The 17,186-nt window shown below is 46.0% G+C and overlaps 6 non-coding genes across 6 annotated transcripts; all 6 read right to left on the bottom strand.

Moving 5' to 3' along the window:
* Positions 1–77: 77 nt before the first annotated feature.
* On the bottom strand, positions 78–149 carry TRNAH-GUG (transfer RNA histidin (anticodon GUG)). Its single transcript has one exon. It is a non-coding gene; the product is annotated as a tRNA-His (tRNA).
* Positions 150–2,309: 2,160 nt separating this feature from the next.
* On the bottom strand, positions 2,310–2,381 carry TRNAH-GUG (transfer RNA histidin (anticodon GUG)). Its single transcript has one exon. It is a non-coding gene; the product is annotated as a tRNA-His (tRNA).
* A 6,632-nt stretch (positions 2,382–9,013) lies between these two features.
* On the bottom strand, positions 9,014–9,085 carry TRNAH-GUG (transfer RNA histidin (anticodon GUG)). The gene has a single exon. It is a non-coding gene; the product is annotated as a tRNA-His (tRNA).
* A 2,280-nt stretch (positions 9,086–11,365) lies between these two features.
* Positions 11,366–11,437, bottom strand: TRNAH-GUG (transfer RNA histidin (anticodon GUG)). The gene has a single exon. It is a non-coding gene; the product is annotated as a tRNA-His (tRNA).
* A 2,161-nt stretch (positions 11,438–13,598) lies between these two features.
* TRNAH-GUG (transfer RNA histidin (anticodon GUG)) lies at positions 13,599–13,670 on the bottom strand. Its single transcript has one exon. It is a non-coding gene; the product is annotated as a tRNA-His (tRNA).
* Positions 13,671–16,069: 2,399 nt separating this feature from the next.
* Positions 16,070–16,141, bottom strand: TRNAH-GUG (transfer RNA histidin (anticodon GUG)). The gene has a single exon. It is a non-coding gene; the product is annotated as a tRNA-His (tRNA).
* Positions 16,142–17,186: the final 1,045 nt, after the last annotated feature.

The raw sequence follows: 17,186 nt of genomic DNA, 5'->3' as shown, positions 1-17,186 counted from the left end.
CCTCCACAGAGATTGCCAATGTATTAATGGAAATTCTAAAATGTCTGCCCAACTGCCGTGACATTGCCTCACCGCAATGCCGTGACTCGGATTCGAACCGAGGTTGCTGCGGCCACAACGCAGAGTACTAACCACTATACGATCACGGCGAGCTACTTGGGCTGCTACAATGTGTCGTTCCACCTCTATCATAAGCTGTACTCCATCTGTGATGTCATGACTCATGTTTGAATTAAAGGTTGGTTGTGATGTTATCCATGAGAATAAGTGGACACCTGATCCCCAGTCACTTATTTAAGATCTCAATAATCAAGTCAGAATCCAAATGAAAGTCATCAAAGTGGAGCCAATTAGAAATAATATAGTTACACAAACCTGGCAATGGTGCGGCAGCCAGGGCCGATAATGGCCCGCCAGCCTGAGAGCAGGAAAGTGTGAGAGCAGTGATGGTCTTGTGAGAGTTTACAGCTGTTATTGACCCTGTCCCCTTCCATTGCAGAGTTTTCTCCCTATAAGAAGTGCAGAGGCTCCCTCCGGGGTGCTAATAGTAAATTTATTTTTTTGCGCAGGAGAAGTGCTCTTCACCAATTGCACGTGCCAAATCACCCGAAGGCCACCACCATAAAATTCAGGCATTCATGTTCATGCGTCCTCCATGTTATGTCCTTATAAAGGGATGCATGTTCATGATGACTCCATGTCACACCTGCATACAAGGATGCATGTTCATGCCGCCTCATTCTCTTGGCTTCATACAGGGATTTTATCTCCTCCCTGTCTCACCCTCATGCAGGGATGCATGACCAATGCTCCTTCCCTTCTCTCCCGCATACATGGATGCACGTTCATGTCTCCTCGTTCTCTCGGCTTCATACAGGGATTTTATCTCCTCTCTGTCTCACCCTCAGGAAGGGATGCATGATCAATGCTCCTTCCCGTCTCGCCCGCATACATGGATGCACGTTCACGCCTCCTCCTTCTCTCGGCTTCATACGGGGATCATATCTCCTCCCTGTCTCACCCTCATGCAGGGATGCATGACCAAGGCTCCTTCCCTTCTCGCCTGCATACATGGATGCACGTTCACGCCTCCTCCTTCTCTCGGCTTCATACGGGGATCATATCTCCTCCCTGTCTCACCCTCATGCAGGGATGCATGACCAATGCTCCTTCCCTTCTAGCCTGCATACATGGATGCACGTTCACGCCTCCTCCTTTTCTCGGCTTCATACGGGGATCATATCTCCTCAATGTCTCACCCTCACTTCCAACATGTGTAACTTCTTGTTCTCTTTGACGTCTGGGGCATGGGTGGCTACTGCACAGCTCTAGATGTCGCCCACCTGCAAGGTGCTATGGAAAGCACTTTTCCACATTGGACGTGCTATATTAACCCCCTCTCCCCAAATACAATAAAAATAAAGAAATATATGTGCTTCCATAATGTCTACCTTCTAATGTTTCATATGTGTAAGCACATTGTCCTCCTCCTGACCACATTCTAAAACTATGTGCAAATTGTTCCTTCCATAAACTGTCACTTCCTTGGCCCTTTATTTATAATGACTGTTGTACTCTCTCTCTTTCCGCCACAGTATAAAAAAGCCTAGCACACCTCATGATTGGACTAAGAAATTCCTGTCATTTAGTTGGAAATGATTTTCCCATTATCCCCAAAAACTCCTCACTGTGTCTAAGAACGCTTTTTTTCACAGGACAATACAGATCAGATTGACTTGAAAGGTCCTTTCACGCGACTACAGAATGCCTCTCATTCCACTAAAAGATACGCCAGTGCCTACAATAGCCTAGGACTAGACTATGAGTCCCAATGTAGAAAGACCACAAGTCCACAGATATGCCTGTTTATTTAAACATCTGTATTATCATCAGCGTGTGACTGTAAAGGCGGGACCTCGCGCTCTCTGTAACGCGCTCCATTGGCAACATCAGTTAAATGTCGTTGGTTCAATCCCTCGCGGATGTTGTTTTTATTCCCATTTGTAACTGGGAAATACTGTCGCTGCAATACATATGTCTTAATCAAGCTAGTGGTTATTGACGTAAATGGCAGTGTTATAATGTTTCATGTACTGCAAATGTCACCACATAATGCGCTCTTAATTAGATTTGGTTGAAATACATTACAGTCACCCGATGAAAAAGTGTGCAAAGAGCATTAAAGAAACAAAAGGTTCATAACAGTAACAGGACATATCGAATTGTTTCAGTCCTCCACAGAGATTGCCAATGTATTAATGGAAATTCTAAAATATCTGCCCAACTGCCGTGACATTGCCTCACCGCAATGCCGTGACTCGGATTCGAACCGAGGTTGCTGCGGCCACAACGCAGAGTACTAACCACTATACGATCACGGCGAGCTACTTGGGCTGCTACAATGTGTCGTTCCACCTCTATCATAAGCTGTACTCCATCTGTGATGTCATGACTCATGTTTGAATTAAAGGTTGGTTGTGATGTTATCCAGGAGAATAAGTGGACACCTGATCCCCAGTCACTTATTTAAGATCTCAATAATCAAGTCAGAATCCAAATGAAAGTCATCAAAGTGGAGCCAATTAGAAATAATATAGTTACACAAACCTGGCAATCGTGCGGCAGCCCGGGCCGATAATGGCCCGCCAGCCTGAGAGCAGGAAAGTGTGAGAGCAGTGATGGTCTTGTGAGAGTTTACAGCTGTTATTGACCCTGTCCCCTTCCATTGCAGAGTTTTCTCCCTATAAGAAGTGCAGAGGCTCCCTCCGGGGTGCTAATAGTAAATTTATTTTTTTGCGCAGGAGAAGTGCTCTTCACCAATTGCACGTGCCAAATCACCCGAAGGCCACCACCATAAAATTCAGGCATTCATGTTCAGGCGTCCTCCATGTTATGTCCTTATAAAGGGATGCATGTTCATGATGACTCCATGTCACACCTGCATACAAGGATGCATGTTCATGCCGCCTCATTCTCTTGGCTTCATACAGGGATTTTATCTCCTCCCTGTCTCACCCTCATGCAGGGATGCATGACCAATGCTCCTTCCCTTCTCGCCCGCATACATGGATGCACGTTCATGTCTCCTCGTTCTCTCGGCTTCATACAGGGATTTTATCTCCTCCCTGTCTCACCCTCAGGAAGGGATGCATGATCAATGCTCCTTCCCGTCTCGCCCGCATACATGGATGCACGTTCACGCCTCCTCCTTCTCTCGGCTTCATACGGGGATCATATCTCCTCCCTGTCTCACCCTCATGCAGGGATGCATGACCAATGCTCCTTCCCTTCTCGCCTGCATACATGGATGCACGTTCACGCCTCCTCCTTCTCTCGGCTTCATACGGGGATCATATCTCCTCCCTGTCTCACCCTCATGCAGGGATGCATGACCAATGCTCCTTCCCTTCTCGCCTGCATACATGGATGCACGTTCACGCCTCCTCCTTTTCTCGGCTTCATACGGGGATCATATCTCCTCAATGTCTCACCCTCACTTCCAACATGTGTAACTTCTTGTTCTCTTTGACGTCTGGGGCATGGGTGGCTACTGCACAGCTCTAGATGTCGCCCACCTGCAAGGTGCTATGGAAAGCACTTTTCCACATTGGACGTGCTATATTAACCCCCTCTCCCCAAATACAATAAAAATAAAGAAATATATGTGCTTCCATAATGTCTACCTTCTAATGTTTCATATGTGTAAGCACATTGTCCTCCTCCTGACCACATTCTAAAACTATGTGCAAATTGTTCCTTCCATAAACTGTCACTTCCTTGGCCCTTTATTTATAATGACTGTTATACTCTCTCTCTTTCCGCCACAGTATAAAAAAGCCTAGCACACCTCATGATTGGACTAAGAAATTCCTGTCATTTAGTTGGAAATGATTTTCCCATTATCCCCAAAAACTCCTCACTGTGTCTAAGAACGCTTTTTTTCACAGGACAATACAGATCAGATTGACTTGAAAGGTCCTTTCACGCGACTACAGAATGCCTCTCATTCCACTAAAAGATACGCCAGTGCCTACAATAGCCTAGGACTAGACTATGAGTCCCAATGTAGAAAGACCACAAGTCCACAGATATGCCTGTTTATTTAAACATCTGTATTATCATCAGCGTGTGACTGTAAAGGCGGGACCTCGCGCTCTCTGTAACGCGCTCCATTGGCAACATCAGTTAAATGTCGTTGGTTCAATCCCTCGCGGATGTTGTTTTTATTCCCATTTGTAACTGGGAAATACTGTCGCTGCAATACATATGTCTTAATCAAGCTAGTGGTTATTGACGTAAATGGCAGTGTTATAATGTTTCATGTACTGCAAATGTCACCACATAATGCGCTCTTAATTAGATTTGGTTGAAATACATTACAGTCACCCGATGAAAAAGTGTGCAAAGAGCATTAAAGAAACAAAAGGTTCATAACAGTAACAGGACATATCGAATTGTTTCAGTCCTCCACAGAGATTGCCAATGTATTAATGGAAATTCTAAAATATCTGCCCAACTGCCGTGACATTGCCTCACCGCAATGCCGTGACTCGGATTCGAACCGAGGTTGCTGCGGCCACAACGCAGAGTACTAACCACTATAAGATCACGGCGAGCTACTTGGGCTGCTACAATGTGTCGTTCCACCTCTATCATAAGCTGTACTCCATCTGTGATGTCATGACTCATGTTTGAATTAAAGGTTGGTTGTGATGTTATCCAGGAGAATAAGTGGACACCTGATCCCCAGTCACTTATTTAAGATCTCAATAATCAAGTCAGAATCCAAATGAAAGTCATCAAAGTGGAGCCAATTAGAAATAATATAGTTACACAAACCTGGCAATCGTGCGGCAGCCAGGGCCGATAATGGCCCGCCAGCCTGAGAGCAGGAAAGTGTGAGAGCAGTGATGGTCTTGTGAGAGTTTACAGCTGTTATTGACCCTGTCCCCTTCCATTGCAGAGTTTTCTCCCTATAAGAAGTGCAGAGGCTCCCTCCGGGGTGCTAATAGTAAATTTATTTTTTTGCGCAGGAGAAGTGCTCTTCACCAATTGCACGTGCCAAATCACCCGAAGGCCACCACCATAAAATTCAGGCATTCATGTTCATGCGTCCTCCATGTTATGTCCTTATAAAGGGATGCATGTTCATGATGACTCCATGTCACACCTGCATACAAGGATGCATGTTCATGCCGCCTCATTCTCTTGGCTTCATACAGGGATTTTATCTCCTCCCTGTCTCACCCTCATGCAGGGATGCATGACCAATGCTCCTTCCCTTCTCGCCCGCATACATGGATGCACGTTCATGTCTCCTCGTTCTCTCGGCTTCATACAGGGATTTTATCTCCTCCCTGTCTCACCCTCATGCAGGGATGCATGACCAATGCTCCTTCCCTTCTCGCCTGCATACATGGATGCACGTTCACGCCTCCTCCTTCTCTCGGCTTCATGCGGGGATCATATCTCCTCCCTGTCTCACCCTCATGCAGGGATGCATGACCAATGCTCCTTCCCTTCTCGCCTGCATACATGGATGCACGTTCACGCCTCCTCCTTTTCTCGGCTTCATACGGGGATCATATCTCCTCAATGTCTCACCCTCACTTCCAACATGTGTAACTTCTTGTTCTCTTTGACGTCTGGGGCATGGGTGGCTACTGCACAGCTCTAGATGTCGCCCACCTGCAAGGTGCTATGGAAAGCACTTTTCCACATTGGACGTGCTATATTAACCCCCTCTCCCCAAATACAATAAAAATAAAGAAATATATGTGCTTCCATAATGTCTACCTTCTAATGTTTCATATGTGTAAGCACATTGTCCTCCTCCTGACCACATTCTAAAACTATGTGCAAATTGTTCCTTCCATAAACTGTCACTTCCTTGGCCCTTTATTTATAATGACTGTTATACTCTCTCTCTTTCCGCCACAGTATAAAAAAGCCTAGCACACCTCATGATTGGACTAAGAAATTCCTGTCATTTAGTTGGAAATGATTTTCCCATTATCCCCAAAAACTCCTCACTGTGTCTAAGAACGCTTTTTTTCACAGGACAATACAGATCAGATTGACTTGAAAGGTCCTTTCACGCGACTACAGAATGCCTCTCATTCCACTAAAAGATACGCCAGTGCCTACAATAGCCTAGGACTAGACTACGAGTCCCAATGTAGAAAGACCACAAGTCCACAGATATGCCTGTTTATTTAAACATCTGTATTATCATCAGCGTGTGACTGTAAAGGCGGGACCTCGCGCTCTCTGTAACGCGCTCCATTGGCAACATCAGTTAAATGTCGTTGGTTCAATCCCTCGCGGATGTTGTTTTTATTCCCATTTGTAACTGGGAAATACTGTCGCTGCAATACATATGTCTTAATCAAGCTAGTGGTTATTGACGTAAATGGCAGTGTTATAATGTTTCATGTACTGCAAATGTCACCACATAATGCGCTCTTAATTAGATTTGGTTGAAATACATTACAGTCACCCGATGAAAAAGTGTGCAAAGAGCATTAAAGAAACAAAAGGTTCATAACAGTAACAGGACATATCGAATTGTTTCAGTCCTCCACAGAGATTGCCAATGTATTAATGGAAATTCTAAAATGTCTGCCCAACTGCCGTGACATTGCCTCACCGCAATGCCGTTACTCGGATTCGAACCGAGGTTGCTGCGGCCACAACGCAGAGTACTAACCACTATACGATCACGGCGAGCTACTTGGGCTGCTACAATGTGTCGTTCCACCTCTATCATAAGCTGTACTCCATCTGTGATGTCATGACTCATGTTTGAATTAAAGGTTGGTTGTGATGTTATCCATGAGAATAAGTGGACACCTGATCCCCAGTCACTTATTTAAGATCTCAATAATCAAGTCAGAATCCAAATGAAAGTCATCAAAGTGGAGCCAATTAGAAATAATATAGTTACACAAACCTGGCAATGGTGCGGCAGCCAGGGCCGATAATGGCCCGCCAGCCTGAGAGCAGGAAAGTGTGAGAGCAGTGATGGTCTTGTGAGAGTTTACAGCTGTTATTGACCCTGTCCCCTTCCATTGCAGAGTTTTCTCCCTATAAGAAGTGCAGAGGCTCCCTCTGGGGTGCTAATAGTACATTTATTTTTTTGCGCAGGAGAAGTGCTCTTCACCAATTGCACGTGCCAAATCACCCGAAGGCCACCACCATAAAATTCAGGCATTTATGTTCATGCGTCCTCCATGTTATGTCCTTATAAAGGGATGCATGTTCATGATGACTCCATGTCACACCTGCAAACAAGGATGCATGTTCATGCCGCCTCGTTCTCTTGGCTTCATACAGGGATTTTATCTCCTCCCTGTCTCACCCTCATGCAGGGATGTATGACCAATGCTCCTTCCCTTCTCGCCCGCATACATGGATGCACGTTCATGTCTCCTCGTTCTCTCGGCTTCATACAGGGATTTTATCTCCTCCCTGTCTCACCCTCAGGAAGGGATGCATGATCAATGCTCCTTCCCGTCTCGCCCGCATACATGGATGCACGTTCACGCCTCCTCCCCTCCTCCTTCTCTCGGCTTCATACGGGGATCATATCTCCTCCCTGTCTCACCCTCATGCAGGGATGCATGACCAATGCTCCTTCCCTTCTCGCCTGCATACATGGATGCACGTTCACGCCTCCTCCTTCTCTCGGCTTCATACGGGGATCATATCTCCTCCCTGTCTCACCCTCATGCAGGGATGCATGACCAATGCTCCTTCCTGTCTCGCCCGCATACATGGATGCACGTTCACGCCTCCTCCTTCTCTCGGCTTCATACGGGGATCATATCTCCTCCCTGTCTCACCGTCATGCAGGGATGCATGACCAATGCTCCTTCCCTTCTCGCCTGCATACATGGATGCACGTTCACGCCTCCTCCTTCTCTCGGCTTCATACGGGGATCATATCTCCTCAATGTCTCACCCTCACTTCCAACATGTGTAACTTCTTGTTCTCTTTGACGTCTGGAGCATGGGTGGCTACTGCACAGCTCTAGATGTCGCCCACCTGCAAGGTGCTATGAAAAGCACTTTTCCACATTGGACGTGCTATATTAACCCCCTCTCCCCAAATACAATAAAAATAAAGAAATATATGTGCTTCCATAATGTCTACCTTCTAATGTTTCATATGTGTAAGCACATTGTCCTCCTCCTGACCACATTCTAAAACTATGTGCAAATTGTTCCTTCCATAAAATGTCACTTCCTTGGCCCTTTATTTATAATGACTGTTATACTCTCTCTCTTTCCGCCACAGTACAAAAAAGCCTAGCACACCTCATGATTGGACTAAGAAATTCCTGTCATTTAGTTGGAAATTATTTTCCCATTATCCCCAAAAACTCCTCACTGTGTCTAAGAACGCTTTTTTTCACAGGACAATACAGATCAGATTGACTTGAAAGGTCCTTTCACGCGACTACAGAATGCCTCTCATTCCACTAAAAGATACGCCAGTGCCTACAATAGCCTAGGACTAGACTATGAGTCCCAATGTAGAAAGACCACAAGTCCACAGATATGCCTGTTTATTTAAACATCTGTATTATCATCAGCATGTGACTGTAAAGGCGGGACCTTGCGCTCTCTGTAACGCGCTCCATTGGCAACATCAGTTAAATGTCGTTGGTTCAATCCCTCGCGGATGTTGTTTTTATTCCCATTTGTAACTGGGAAATACTGTCGCAGCAATACATATGTCTTAATCAAGCTAGTGGTTATTGACGTAAATGGCAGTGTTATAATGTTTCATGTACTGCAAATGTCACCACATAATGCGCTCTTAATTAGATTTGGTTGAAATACATTACAGTCACCCGATGAAAAAGTGTGCAAAGAGCATTAAAGAAACAAAAGGTTCATAACAGTAACAGGACATATCGAATTGTTTCAGTCCTCCACAGAGATTGCCAATGTATTAATGGAAATTGTAAAATATCTGCCCAACTGCGGTGACATTGCCTCACCGCAATGCCGTGACTCGGATTCGAACCGAGGTTGCTGCGGCCACAACGCAGAGTACTAACCACTATACGATCACGGCAAACTACTTGGGCTGCTACAATGTGACGTTCCACCTCTATCATAAGCTGTACTCCATCTGTGATGTCATGACTCATGTTTGAATTAAAGGTTGGTTGTGATGTTATCCATGAGAATAAGTGGACACCTGATCCCCAGTCACTTATTTAAGATCTCAATAATCAAGTCAGAATCCAAATGAAAGTCATCAAAGTGGAGCCAATTAGAAATAATATAGTTACACAAACCTGGCAATCGTGCGGCAGCCAGGGCCGATAATGGCCCGCCAGCCTGAGAGCAGGAAAGTGTGAGAGCAGTGATGGTCTTGTGAGAGTTTACAGCTGTTATTGACCCTGTCCCCTTCCATTGCAGAGTTTTCTCCCTATAAGAAGTGCAGAGGCTCCCTCCGGGGTGCTAATAGTACATTTATTTTTTTGCGCAGGAGAAGTGCTCTTCACCAATTGCACGTGCCAAATCACCCGAAGGCCACCACCATAAAATTCAGGCATTCATGTTCATGCGTCCTCCATGTTATGTCCTTATAAAGGGATGCATGTTCATGATGACTCCATGTCGCACCTGCATACAAGGATGCATGTTCATGCCGCCTCGTTCTCTTGGCTTTATACAGGGATTTTATCTCCTCCCCTGTCTCACCCTCATGCAGGGATGCATGACCAATGCTCCTTCCCTTCTCGCCCGCATACATGGATGCACGTTCATGTCTCCTCGTTCTCTCGGCTTCATACGGGGATTTTATCTCCTCCCTGTCTCACCCTCAGGAAGGGATGCATGACCAATGCTCCTTCCCGTCTCGCCCGCATACATGGATGCACGTTCACGCCTCCTCCTTCTCTCGGCTTCATACGGGGATCATATCTCCTCCCTGTCTCACCCTCATGCAGGGATGCATGACCAAGGCTCCTTCCTGTCTCGCCCGCATACATGGATGCACGTTCACGCCTCCTCCTTCTCTCGGCTTCATACGGGGATCATATCTCCTCCCTGTCTCACCCTCATGCAGGGATGCATGACCAATGCTCCTTCCCTTCTCGCCTGCATACATGGATGCACGTTCACGCCTCCTCCTTCTCTCGGCTTCATACGGGGATCATATCTCCTCCCTGTCTCACCGTCATGCAGGGATGCATGACCAATGCTCCTTCCCTTCTCGCCTGCATACATGGATGCACGTTCACGCCTCCTCCTTCTCTCGGCTTCATACGGGGATCATATCTCCTCAATGTCTCACCCTCACTTCCAACATGTGTAACTTCTTGTTCTCTTTGACGTCTGGAGCATGGGTGGCTACTGCACAGCTCTAGATGTCGCCCACCTGCAAGGTGCTATGAAAAGCACTTTTCCACATTGGACGTGCTATATTAACCCCCTCTCCCCAAATACAATAAAAATAAAGAAATATATGTGCTTCCATAATGTCTACCTTCTAATGTTTCATATGTGTAAGCACATTGTCCTCCTCCTGACCACATTCTAAAACTATGTGCAAATTGTTCCTTCCATAAACTGTCACTTCCTTGGCCCTTTATTTATAATGACTGTTATACTCTCTCTCTTTCCGCCACAGTACAAAAAAGCCTAGCACACCTCATGATTGGACTAAGAAATTCCTGTCATTTAGTTGGAAATTATTTTCCCATTATCCCCAAAAACTCCTCACTGTGTCTAAGAACGCTTTTTTTCACAAGACAATACAGATCAGATTGACTTGAAAGGTCCTTTCACGCGACTACAGAATGCCTCTCATTCCACTAAAAGATACGCCAGTGCCTACAATAGCCTAGGACTAGACTATGAGTCCCAATGTAGAAAGACCACAAGTCCACAGATATGCCTGTTTATTTAAACATCTGTATTATCATCAGCATGTGACTGTAAAGGCGGGACCTTGCGCTCTCTGTAACGCGCTCCATTGGCAACATCAGTTAAATGTCGTTGGTTCAATCCCTCGCGGATGTTGTTTTTATTCCCATTTGTAACTGGGAAATACTGTCGCAGCAATACATATGTCTTAATCAAGCTAGTGGTTATTGACGTAAATGGCAGTGTTATAATGTTTCATGTACTGCAAATGTCACCACATAATGCGCTCTTAATTAGATTTGGTTGAAATACATTACAGTCACCCGATGAAAAAGTGTGCAAAGAGCATTAAAGAAACAAAAGGTTCATAACAGTAACAGGACATATCGAATTGTTTCAGTCCTCCACAGAGATTGCCAATGTATTAATGGAAATTGTAAAATATCTGCCCAACTGCGGTGACATTGCCTCACCGCAATGCCGTGACTCGGATTCGAACCGAGGTTGCTGCGGCCACAACGCAGAGTACTAACCACTATACGATCACGGCGAACTACTTGGGCTGCTACAATGTGACGTTCCACCTCTATCATAAGCTGTACTCCATCTGTGATGTCATGACTCATGTTTGAATTAAAGGTTGGTTGTGATGTTATCCATGAGAATAAGTGGACACCTGATCCCCAGTCACTTATTTAAGATCTCAATAATCAAGTCAGAATCCAAATGAAAGTCATCAAAGTGGAGCCAATTAGAAATAATATAGTTACACAAACCTGGCAATCGTGCGGCAGCCAGGGCCGATAATGGCCCGCCAGCCTGAGAGCAGGAAAGTGTGAGAGCAGTGATGGTCTTGTGAGAGTTTACAGCTGTTATTGACCCTGTCCCCTTCCATTGCAGAGTTTTCTCCCTATAAGAAGTGCAGAGGCTCCCTCCGGGGTGCTAATAGTACATTTATTTTTTTGCGCAGGAGAAGTGCTCTTCACCAATTGCACGTGCCAAATCACCCGAAGGCCACCACCATAAAATTCAGGCATTCATGTTCATGCGTCCTCCATGTTATGTCCTTATAAAGGGATGCATGTTCATGATGACTCCATGTCGCACCTGCATACAAGGATGCATGTTCATGCCGCCTCGTTCTCTTGGCTTCATACAGGGATTTTATCTCCTCCCCTGTCTCACCCTCATGCAGGGATGCATGACCAATGCTTCTTCCCTTCTCGCCCGCATACATGGATGCACGTTCATGTCTCCTCGTTCTCTCGGCTTCATACGGGGATTTTATCTCCTCCCTGTCTCACCCTCAGGAAGGGATGCATGACCAATGCTCCTTCCCGTCTCGCCCGCATACATGGATGCACGTTCACGCCTCCTCCTTCTCTCGGCTTCATACGGGGATCATATCTCCTCCCTGTCTCACCCTCATGCAGGGATGCATGACCAAGGCTCCTTCCTGTCTCGCCCGCATACATGGATGCACGTTCACGCCTCCTCCTTCTCTCGGCTTCATACGGGGATCATATCTCCTCCCTGTCTCACCGTCATGCAGGGATGCATGACCAATGCTCCTTCCCTTCTCGCCTGCATACATGGATGCACGTTCACGCCTCCTCCTTCTCTCGGCTTCATACGGGGATCATATCTCCTCAATGTCTCACCCTCACTTCCAACATGTGTAACTTCTTGTTCTCTTTGACGTCTGGAGCATGGGTGGCTACTGCACAGCTCTAGATGTCGCCCACCTGCAAGGTGCTATGAAAAGCACTTTTCCACATTGGACGTGCTATATTAACCCCCTCTCCCCAAATACAATAAAAATAAAGAAATATATGTGCTTCCATAATGTCTACCTTCTAATGTTTCATATGTGTAAGCACATTGTCCTCCTCCTGACCACATTCTAAAACTATGTGCAAATTGTTCCTTCCATAAACTGTCACTTCCTTGGCCCTTTATTTATAATGACTGTTATACTCTCTCTCTTTCCGCCACAGTACAAAAAAGCCTAGCACACCTCATGATTGGACTAAGAAATTCCTGTCATTTAGTTGGAAATTATTTTCCCATTATCCCCAAAAACTCCTCACTGTGTCTAAGAACGCTTTTTTTCACAGGACAATACAGATCAGATTGACTTGAAAGGTCCTTTCACGCGACTACAGAATGCCTCTCATTCCACTAAAAGATACGCCAGTGCCTACAATAGCCTAGGACTAGACCATGAGTCCCAATGTAGAAAGACCACAAGTCCACAGATATGCCTGTTTATTTAAACATCTGTATTATCATCAGCATGTGACTGTAAAGGCGGGACCTTGCGCTCTCTGTAACGCGCTCCATTGGCAACATCAGTTAAATGTCGTTGGTTCAATCCCTCGCGGATGTTGTTTTTATTCCCATTTGTAACTGGGAAATACTGTCGCAGCAATACATATGTCTTAATCAAGCTAGTGGTTATTGACGTAAATGGCAGTGTTATAATGTTTCATGTACTGCAAATGTCACCACATAATGCGCTCTTAATTAGATTTGGTTGAAATACATTACAGTCACCCGATGAAAAAGTGTGCAAAGAGCATTAAAGAAACAAAAGGTTCATAACAGTAACAGGACATATCGAATTGTTTCAGTCCTCCACAGAGATTGCCAATGTATTAATGGAAATTGTAAAATATCTGCCCAACTGCGGTGACATTGCCTCACCGCAATGCCGTGACTCGGATTCGAACCGAGGTTGCTGCGGCCACAACGCAGAGTACTAACCACTATACGATCACGGCGAACTACTTGGGCTGCTACAATGTGACGTTCCACCTCTATCATAAGCTGTACTCCATCTGTGATGTCATGACTCATGTTTGAATTAAAGGTTGGTTGTGATGTTATCCATGAGAATAAGTGGACACCGGATCCCCAGTCACTTATTTAAGATCTCAATAATCAAGTCAGAATCCAAATGAAAGTCATCAAAGTGGAGCCAATTAGAAATAATATAGTTACACAAACCTGGCAATCGTGCGGCAGCCAGGGCCGATAATGGCCCGCCAGCCTGAGAGCAGGAAAGTGTGAGAGCAGTGATGGTCTTGTGAGAGTTTACAGCTGTTATTGACCCTGTCCCCTTCCATTGCAGAGTTTTCTCCCTATAAGAAGTGCAGAGGCTCCCTCCGGGGTGCTAATAGTACATTTATTTTTTTGCGCAGGAGAAGTGCTCTTCACCAATTGCACGTGCCAAATCACCCGAAGGCCACCACCATAAAATTCAGGCATTCATGTTCATGCGTTCTCCATGTTATGTCCTTATAAAGGGATGCATGTTCATGATGACTCCATGTCGCACCTGCATACAAGGATGCATGTTCATGCCGCCTCGTTCTCTTGGCTTCATACAGGGATTTTATCTCCTCCCCTGTCTCACCCTCATGCAGGGATGCATGACCAATGCTCCTTCCCTTCTCGCCCGCATACATGGATGCACGTTCATGTCTCCTCGTTCTCTCGGCTTCATACGGGGATTTTATCTCCTCCCTGTCTCACCCTCAGGAAGGGATGCATGACCAATGCTCCTTCCCGTCTCGCCCGCATACATGGATGCACGTTCACGCCTCCTCCTTCTCTCGGCTTCATACGGGGATCATATCTCCTCCCTGTCTCACCCTCATGCAGGGATGCATGACCAAGGCTCCTTCCTGTCTCGCCCGCATACATGGATGCACGTTCACGCCTCCTCCTTCTCTCGGCTTCATACGGGGATCATATCTCCTCCCTGTCTCACCCTCATGCAGGGATGCATGACCAATGCTCCTTCCCTTCTCGCCTGCATACATGGATGCACGTTCACGCCTCCTCCTTCTCTCGGCTTCATACGGGGATCATATCTCCTCCCTGTCTCACCCTCATGCAGGGATGCATGACCAATGCTCCTTCCTGTCTCGCCCGCATACATGGATGCACGTTCACGCCTCCTCCTTCTCTCGGCTTCATACGGGGATCATATCTCCTCCCTGTCTCACCCTCATGCAGGGATGCATGACCAATGCTCCTTCCCTTCTCGCCTGCATACATGGATGCACGTTCACGCCTCCTCCTTCTCTCGGCTTCATACGGGGATCATATCTCCTCAATGTCTCACCCTCACTTCCAACATGTGTAACTTCTTGTTCTCTTTGACGTCTGGGGCATGGGTGGCTACTGCACAGCTCTAGATGTCGCCCACCTGCAAGGTGCTATGGAAAGCACTTTTCCACATTGGACGTGCTATATTAACCCCCTCTCCCCAAATACAATAAAAATAAAGAAATATATGTGCTTCCATAATGTCTACCTTCTAATGTTTCATATGTGTAAGCACATTGTCCTCCTCCTGACCACATTCTAAAACTATGTGCAAATTGTTCCTTCCATAAACTGTCACTTCCTTGGCCCTTTATTTATAATGACTGTTATACTCTCTCTCTTTCCGCCACAGTACAAAAAAGCCTAGCACACCTCATGATTGGACTAAGAAATTCCTGTCATTTAGTTGGAAATTATTTTCCCATTATCCCCAAAAACTCCTCACTGTGTCTAAGAACGCTTTTTTTCACAGGACAATACAGATCAGATTGACTTGAAAGGTCCTTTCACGCGACTACAGAATGCCTCTCATTCCACTAAAAGATACGCCAGTGCCTACAATAGCCTAGGACTAGACTATGAGTCCCAATGTAGAAAGACCACAAGTCCACAGATATGCCTGTTTATTTAAACATCTGTATTATCATCAGCATGTGACTGTAAAGGCGGGACCTTGCGCTCTCTGTAACGCGCTCCATTGGCAACATCAGTTAAATGTCGTTGGTTCAATCCCTCGCGGATGTTGTTTTTATTCCCATTTGTAACTGGGAAATACTGTCGCAGCAATACATATGTCTTAATCAAGCTAGTGGTTATTGACGTAAATGGCAGTGTTATAATGTTTCATGTACTGCAAATGTCACCACATAATGCGCTCTTAATTAGATTTGGTTGAAATACATTACAGTCACCCGATGAAAAAGTGTGCAAAGAGCATTAAAGAAACAAAAGGTTCATAACAGTAACAGGACATATCGAATTGTTTCAGTCCTCCACAGAGATTGCCAATGTATTAATGGAAATTGTAAAATATCTGCCCAACTGCGGTGACATTGCCTCACCGCAATGCCGTGACTCGGATTCGAACCGAGGTTGCTGCGGCCACAACGCAGAGTACTAACCACTATACGATCACGGCGAACTACTTGGGCTGCTACAATGTGACGTTCCACCTCTATCATAAGCTGTACTCCATCTGTGATGTCATGACTCATGTTTGAATTAAAGGTTGGTTGTGATGTTATCCATGAGAATAAGTGGACACCGGATCCCCAGTCACTTATTTAAGATCTCAATAATCAAGTCAGAATCCAAATGAAAGTCATCAAAGTGGAGCCAATTAGAAATAATATAGTTACACAAACCTGGCAATCGTGCGGCAGCCAGGGCCGATAATGGCCCGCCAGCCTGAGAGCAGGAAAGTGTGAGAGCAGTGATGGTCTTGTGAGAGTTTACAGCTGTTATTGACCCTGTCCCCTTCCATTGCAGAGTTTTCTCCCTATAAGAAGTGCAGAGGCTCCCTCCGGGGTGCTAATAGTACATTTATTTTTTTGCGCAGGAGAAGTGCTCTTCACCAATTGCACGTGCCAAATCACCCGAAGGCCACCACCATAAAATTCAGGCATTCATGTTCATGCGTTCTCCATGTTATGTCCTTATAAAGGGATGCATGTTCATGATGACTCCATGTCGCACCTGCATACAAGGATGCATGTTCATGCCGCCTCGTTCTCTTGGCTTCATACAGGGATTTTATCTCCTCCCCTGTCTCACCCTCATGCAGGGATGCATGACCAATGCTCCTTCCCTTCTCGCCCGCATACATGGATGCACGTTCATGTCTCCTCGTTCTCTCGGCTTCATACGGGGATTTTATCTCCTCCCTGTCTCACCCTCAGGAAGGGATGCATGACCAATGCTCCTTCCCGTCTCGCCCGCATACATGGATGCACGTTCACGCCTCCTCCTTCTCTCGGCTTCATACGGGGATCATATCTCCTCCCTGTCTCACCCTCATGCAGGGATGCATGACCAAGGCTCCTTCCTGTCTCGCCCGCATACATGGATGCACGTTCACGCCTCCTCCTTCTCTCGGCTTCATACGGGGATCATATCTCCTCCCTGTCTCACCCTCATGCAGGGATGCATGACCAATGCTCCTTCCCTTCTCGCCTGCATACATG

This window comes from Ambystoma mexicanum (genome assembly GCF_040938575.1).
Source record: "Ambystoma mexicanum isolate Mex_15411 chromosome 12 unlocalized genomic scaffold, UKY_AmexF1_1 Mex_chr12_unloc.1, whole genome shotgun sequence".
Lineage (NCBI taxonomy): Eukaryota > Metazoa > Chordata > Amphibia > Caudata > Ambystomatidae > Ambystoma > Ambystoma mexicanum.
Note: the sequence above shows the minus strand (reverse complement) of the source record. Positions and strands in the feature narration are given on the sequence as shown.